The following is an 8,337-nucleotide window of genomic DNA, read 5'->3' on the forward strand; positions in this document are numbered from 1 at the left end:
ATACACTATCCATTGGGGTGGGAAAAATTACTTTAAAGTTTTTTAATATAATATATATAGATATATATATGTATAGATATATAGACACATACATACTACTGTATTTGAGGGAGATCTGATTATTGTTATAGTAACCTCTAAATACCTGATCAAGTATTTCAAAATGATTTGCTCAGTGGTCTGTTTAAAATTGTAATTTGAGTTTTTCTTTATAATGAAAATTCCCTGTAAATATTTCCCCTATGTCTGTATTTAGAAAGTGTTATTTTTGAAAATTAATTATACACGAGTAGACCTGTATGTTTATGTTACCTGAAAGATTGATTATAGTAGGTCTATCTATACATTAGACTAAGCATTGAGGGGATGAATATCCTTGTCTGAAGTTTCCAAATCACATCAAAGAAATAGAGCAAAAAATATATATGTAATTAACAATGATACAAAAATATTGGTCACTTTTTACATTTCATAAAGAATCATGGCTACAGATGATTTTAAAGTATTATTACTATTTTTAATTTCAGGCAGTTTTTTTTTTATTGGAGTATAGTTAATTTACAATGTTGTGTGAGTTACAAGTGTAGCAAAGTAACATTTTTTTTGTAATACAGTTTATTACAAAATATTGAGTATCGTTCTTTGTACTATACATAGGTCCTTGTTGTTTATCTATCTTATATATAGTAGTATGTATATGTTACTCCCAACTTCATAATTTATTCCTCCCCCCCACATTTCCCCTTTGGTAACCATAAGTTTGTTTTCCCCTTTGGTAACCATAAGTTTGTTTTCTTTATCTGTGAGTTGGTTTCTGTTTGGTAAATAAGTTCATGTGTATCATTTTTTCTTTTTTAGTTCCACACTCTAGTAATATCATATGGTATTTGTCTTTCTCTGTCTGACTTAACTTCACTTAGTATGATTAACTCTAGTTCCATCCATGTTGCTGAAAATGGCATTATTTCATCTTTTTTATGTCTGAGTAGTGTTCCGTTTTATATATATATATATATATACATATATACATATATATATATATATATATATATATAAATATATATATACACATATATATATATACCACATCTTCTTTGTCCATTCATCTGTCGATAGATATTCAGGCTGCTTCCATGTCCTGGCTATTGTAAATAGTGCTGCAGTGAACACTGGGGTGCATGCATCTTTTTGAATTATGGTTTTCTCTAGATATGTGTTCAGAAGTGGGATTGCTGGATCATATGGTAGTTCTATTTTTAGTTGTTTAAGGAACCTCCATACTGTTCTGCATAGTGGCTGTACCATTTTACATTCCCACCAACCGTGTAAGAGGGTTCCCTTTTCTCCACGCCCTCTCCAGCATTTATTGTTTGTAGACCTTTTGATTATGGCCATTCTCACTGGTGCGAGGTGGTTCCTCATTGTAGTTTTGATTTACCTTTCTCTAATAATGAGCGATTTGAGCATCCTTTCATGTGCCTGTTGGCCATCTCTATGTCTTCTTGGGAGAAATGTCTATTTAGATCTCCTGCAATTTTTTTCATTGAGTTTTTCTTTTTATATTGAGCTGTGTGAGCTGTTTGTATATTTTAGAGTTTAATCCCTCATGGGTTACATCGTTTGCAAATATTTTCTCCCATTCTGTAGGCTCTTTTCGTTTTGTTTATGGTTTCCTTTGCTGCGCAAAAGATTTTCAGTTTAACTAAGTCCCATTTGTTAATTTTTGTTTCCATTTTCATTGCTCTAGGAGGTGGTTCCAAAAAGATTTTGCTACAATTTATGTCAAAGTGTCTTCTGCCTATGTTTTCCTCTAGGAGTTTTATAGTATCCACTCTTACATTTAGGTCTTTAACTCATTTTAAGATTATTTTTGCGTATGATGTTAAAGAATGTTCAATTTCATTCTTTTACATGTAGCTGTCCAGTTTTCCCAGCACCAGTTATTGAAGAGGCTGTCTTTTCTCTACTGCGTATTCTTGCCTTTGTTGTCATAGATTAATTGACCATAGGTGGTTGGGTCTACTTCGGGGCTCTCTTTCCTGTTCCATTGATCTATATTTCTGTTTTGTGCCAGTACCATGTTGTTTTCATGACTGTAACTTTGTAGTATGGTCTGAAGTCAGGAAGTCTGTTACCTCCAGCTCCGTTTTTCTTTCTTAAAGTTGGTGTGGCTAATAGGGGTCTTTGTGTTTTCATACAAATTAAAAAATTTTTTGTTCTAGTTCTGTGAAAAATGCCATTGGTCATTTGATAGGGATTGCGTCGAATCTGTGGATTGTCTTGGGTTATATGATCATTTTAACAATATTGATTCTTCCAGTCCAAGAACATGGTATATCATCCAACTGTTTGTGTCATGTTTAATTTCTTTAATCAGCATCTTATGGTGTTCAGAGTACAGTTCTTTTGTCTCCTTAGGTAAGTTTGTTCTTAGGTATTTTATTTCTTTTGATGTGATGGTAAATAGGATTGTTTCCTTAATTTTTCTTTCTGATCTTTTGTTGGCTTTAAGTGGGCTTTAAGGCTTCAGTTCCCCCCTATACTCCTGGTCCAACCACACACCTGGGGGGGCCTTCAGGCAGATTTTTTTAAAGCTATTTGAATGTATATTCAAGGGCAGCAACAAATCTCTCATCCTTGGATTTAATACATCTTTTTATTGCATTATAGATGAATTTACTTTACAAGATAGTTACTTACCTTTGCTCTGATAGATTCACCAGTTCTTTTATAATAAGTTTGGTTCAGCTCAGCATCTAAATTCTACAAAATTAGTCTTGCTCATTTCCATTTAGATGAGCGCCTGATTAAAGTACAATGGCACTCTGACTTCTTAATATAAACCTTTACATTTTTTTATAGGAAAGTTTTACACAGTTTAACACAATAAAATTTGATGCCATTCAAGCACTATATATTTGTCTTAGTTCATGTTTTCATTATGATGTGCTTGAGTTCTAAGGTTTGTGTAAGTGTATAAAGATTTCTAGTAACATTTTCCCCAGAATAGTATTTTAATTTTTATAAGGAACTTGAAAATTAATAGTTAGTATATGAGGAGAAACATGTGAAGAATAAAGAGGTGAATAAAGATGAAAAATTAAAAATTGAGGATAATAATGAGGATGTGAACTAAAACACTGGCTGCATTGTCTTCTATGAATAATTTTCCAGACTTTACTGAGTATATCCATGTTTTCTCATTCTTCTCAAACATTGGAAGGGCTTTCTTTCTTTTAAATCTCTCAGTAATTATTCTTGTTATCCTCTACTAGTGACTTATGAAAGAAATTTCTCCTGCCGTTACTTGATTTTCTCTGTTTCCTTAATCTCTTCCTGTGTATTGGATCATCACATCAACATTCAAATATGCTCTAGAATCTCTTACCTCAAATAGAAAAAAAAAAAAAAAAGACAGTAAAAATATTAGTTAGATCTCTGAAATAAATGTCTGGTCCAGAAAATAACTTAATGATATGAATTCTGGCACAGACATCACCTTCTTAAGTCCAGAGAAATGTCTTTCTTTTATTTTTTCCTCCTCTAACACATTACTGTGCATTGTCTTATTGGAACAAGCTACTAAATCTCTCCAACCCTTCAACGTGTCATTGAATTCATATTCTGCAACTTCCTGTCCCAATAATGTTAATCTCACCATTTCTTTTATCCCTTGTTTGATTATCTAGAAAGTAAAGATAATATCTGTAGCAGACATAAGTGGTTGCCTACCTCACTTTCAATCTCCCTACTTGGTTATTTTGTTCATGTTTTTAATTCTCTCCCATAGGACTCACTGTTAAATCCTGCGTACTCTAAGCTGATCATTAAAATCTTATTCTCTTTGCCAGTGATAGATCTAGGGATGATTACGAAACTTTGATCCTACCCTAAAGATAAAAAATATATTTTAATCATGGTTAAATTTGTATTCATCTTCATTTACATTTGGAGAAGTCTGCTGGAAAGAGTCTGGGGAAAGTTGCCCCTTTAAAAAAGAAAACTCACGCAAGAAGAGTTACCCACATTTTCTACTACACGTTCTCATGCTTACACACAGAGTCATAACCATTTTACTCTCATGAAGGGAGGAAGGCTGAGAACAAAGGTGCTGAGGAGGGCGGGTCAGAAAATAACGAAAAGAGCTGGGTTCTTGATGACATCATTCAGCCACTGAATTAAACAACCCTGGGGGTGCCTGACCTTTAGAGTCTTTGCTATATGAGGTAATAAATTTTTCTTACTGAATTGGGATTTTCTATTTTTTTCAGGCAAAAGAATCTTATATAGTGTAGTACTTACCCACAAGTCTGGTGAGATGATTTAATAAGTTAATTCACATATACCACATAGCAGAGAGCTTGGGACATAAAATACTTAAAAATGGAAATTATTACAATTGAATTTTCCCCTCTTCCTCTCCTTCTTCTCCTTCTTCTTCTCATAGTATTAGTATTAGTAATAATTAGTACTGTTTTACTTTACGATTTCATGCGGTCTAAGTAAATTTAATTTCCCCAATAGCAGTACCATGCATCTTTATGAAAGAAAACAAGAAACACTATCAAGCAATTAGATAAACACATAACATTTTCTGTAGTTTAAGAATCATCTTTTGGCTTACAAGATTTTCAAATGTAGGGGATTTTAAATGCCTCCTCCGTTCTTCATTACCTGCTGAGTTATCCGTGACCTAAATATATGCCTCATCCTTATATTTTTACCATTAGACTCATATGCCTCCTTCAGGGGTGATGCATTCTACTCAATAATGACAGATAATGATATAAAATTTAAGCAAATAGTAATGTTATAAATGGACCTTAATCATTTCAAATCTTATGTTTCTCACTCAGAAAGGACCAAGCTTTCCAAAATAGTAGTGGACCAGATGGAAGAAATGTAATATTCAAAGGCAAATCTATATACGTTACTTCAGATATATCAAGTAAAGGTAAAAATGGATATTTGTTTCTGAAGAGAGATGAAACACCTTGCTAATTTTCATTAAGTACTTAGTCTTAATGAATTTCACTTAAATCATACGTAATTTTTAAATAGATCTTTATTGGAGTATAGTTGCTTCACAATGCTGTGTTAGTTTCTGCTGTACAACAAAGTGAATCAGCCATATGCATACACGTGTCCCCATATCCCTCTTGAGCCTCCCTCCCATCCTCCCTATCCCACCCCTCTAGGTCATCGCAAAGCACCGAGCTGATCTCCCTGTGCTGTGCTGCTTCTTCCCACTAGCAAACTGTTTTACATTTGGTAGCGTATGTATGTCAATGCTACTCTCAGTTCGCCCCAGCTTTCCCTTCCACCCCAATATCCTCAAGTCCATTCTCTATGTCTACATCTTTATTCCTGCCCTGCCACTAGGTTCATCAGTACCATTTTTTTTTTTTTAGATTGCATATATGGAATCTATTCCATATATGCGTTAGCATACGTATTTGTTTTTCTTTTTCTGACTTACTTCACTCTGTATGACAGACTCTAGGTCCATCCACCTCACTACAAATAACTCAGTTTCGTTTCTTTTTATGTCTGAGTAATATTCCATTGTCTATAGGTGCCACATCTTCTTTATCCATCTAGGTTAGTTCTATGTCCTGGTTATTGTAAATAGTGCTGCAGTGAACACTGTGGTACATGTCTCTTTTTTGAATTATGCTTTTCTCAGGGTATATGCCCAGTAGTGGGATTGCTGGGTCATATGGTAGTTCTATTTTTAGTTTTTTAAGGAACCTCCACACTGTTCTCCATAGTTGTATCAACTTACATTCCCACCAACAGTGCAGGAGGGTTCCCTTTTCACCACACCCTTTCCAGCATTTATTGTTTCTAGATTTTTTGATAATGGCCATTCTGACCGGTGTGAGGTATCACCTCACTGTAGTTTTGACTTGCATTTCTCTAATAATTAGTGATGTTGAGCATCTTTTCGTGTGCCTCTTGGCCATCTGTATGTCTTCTGGGACCTAATTAAACTTAAAAGCTTTTGCACAGCAAAGGAAACCATAAATAAGATGAAAAGACAACCCTCAGAATGGGAGAAAATATTTGCCAATGAAACAATTGATAAAGGATCAATCTCCTAAATATACAAACAGCTCGTGCAGCTCAATATCAAAAAAAACAAACAATCCAATTAAAAAATGGGCGGAAGACGTAAATAGACATTTCACCAAAGACATAAGTAATTTTTTGATCGACTTGAATGCCAGCTTTATATTCAGAGTGGTCAAGTTCAAATAATTTTTGGGAGAACTGAGCACACATGCAACAAAATGTGAGGACATTAATCGAAATTTAAGGACTATAAACTTTCCAAATAACTCTAACATAAAATCAGTGAAAAAATTTAAGCAATATATAATACTGACATAACTGTTGCTTCAGTCTTCTTGTAAATTAAATAGAAATAACACCGATAAGTAAATTTTCTTATATGGGTTTAATAAAAAATGGTTCTTGAAAACTAAAAAAGAGAAAAATTAAGTACATAATTACATTGGAGTCAAAGTACGTTTTATTGTTGTTGTTGTGATAACAGTTGCTAATTTTCAACAATACAGGAATTGTTGCCTAACTATAGTTTTCTTTGTTCCAAATAGATTTTTCAAAGTAAAAATATGACATAAATTTTGCCCATAAGATGATTAGACAAAACTGGCATTGGGATGGAAAGTCATGTGTTTCAAGACCCTTCACACCAAGAGATATTTAGGCATTATTACTTAGATTAATTGAGCTTTTATTAAAGCTAATTTTCTAGTATTCACACTTCAAAATACAGATGGAAATAAAATATATAGTTCTCAGTTTGGCAGGAGTGTACTATACAATTTATAATAAAGTTGATTTATATTAATTGCTAGAAAATTTATGGGCAACAGATTTATTTTAATGGAGTCATTTATGGTCCTAATTTGTTTTATTGATATTAGGATCCGGACATCTTGCTGTTTTAAAAAGATACTCAAGCACAGGGAGATCAGCTCCGTGCTTTGTGACCACCTAGAGGGGTGGGATAGGGACGGGGGAAGGGAGAGGCAAGAGGGAGGGCATCTGGGGCTATATGTATATGTATAGCTGATTCACTTTGATATACAGCAGAAACTAACACAACACTGTAAAGGAATTATACTCCAATAAAGATGTTAAAAAAAAAAAAGTTAACAAACAGCAAATTAAAAATGGATGATTTTTTTAATCCATTTACAATTAATTAAATAGTACATTTTGTTTTCTTTTCTTTTTTCTCCTTATGATTGTTGTTTTTCATTGTCGCCCCTATGTCCTTATGCTAATAAATAAAGTTGGTTTCTGCTAAATACAGTATTGAAAATCAAGAAGGAAATACACTATTCTCTTATTCTCCTTTAATTTGAAAATATGTGTATTGGCACCACTATACTGCTTTCAGTTAACGTTAATTTGTGTGTACTTTACATTTTTTTATCAGTCTTGCTAAGGGTTTCTCTTAGTTTCCTGTTGCTGCTGTACCAAATTAACACAATCTTAGTGACTTAAAACACCACAAATTGATTATTTTACAGTTCTGGAGATCACAGTTCAAAATAGGTCTAACTAAGCTACAGTTAAAATGTTTACAGGACCCCATTCCTTCTGCACATTCTGGGAATCCAGTTTCTTGCCTTTCTCAGCTTCTAGAGGCTCTCCCCAATCCTCAGCTACTGGCCCCCTTCCATACTTACAGCCTGAAATGAAATCATTCTCACTTTGCTTCCACTGTCACATCTCCTTTTCTGACTCCGACACTTCTGCTTCCCTCGTCTACTCTTTTTCAAAATAAGGACCTTTGTGATTACACTGGCTCACCAGGGTAATTCAGGAAACGCTATGGAGATCCTGACTTAACTGCATCTGCAATGTCTCTTTGCCACGTAAGGGAACATATTCCCAGGTTCTGGGAAATAACACTTATACAACTTGGGAGGGGGTATTATTCTACTACTACAGAGTTTATCAATTTTATTAAACTTTCAAAGATTAACGCTTATGGCTTTGTTATTTTTCTCTATTTTATATCTTTGATCTTTGTTCTCATCATTCTACTTTTTATCCTTCTTCTTCCTCTGGGTTTTAAATTTCCCCTTTTCCTTTTTAGAATCTTGAGATGGAGGCTTAGCTGATTGATTTTGTAAACTTTCATATTTAAATGATAAAGTATAGCCAAAGACTGTTTTGCCTCAATCATATAAGTTTTGATAAGGTACATTTCTATTTCCATACTGTCAATAATATATTTTAAATTCCCATTGCATTTTTTTAAACAAGTGTTCATTTAGACACGTACTGCTAATTCTC

The sequence above is a fragment of the Balaenoptera physalus genome (assembly GCF_965194825.1).
Source record: "Balaenoptera physalus genome assembly, contig: HAP1_SCAFFOLD_2214, whole genome shotgun sequence".
Lineage (NCBI taxonomy): Eukaryota > Metazoa > Chordata > Mammalia > Artiodactyla > Balaenopteridae > Balaenoptera > Balaenoptera physalus.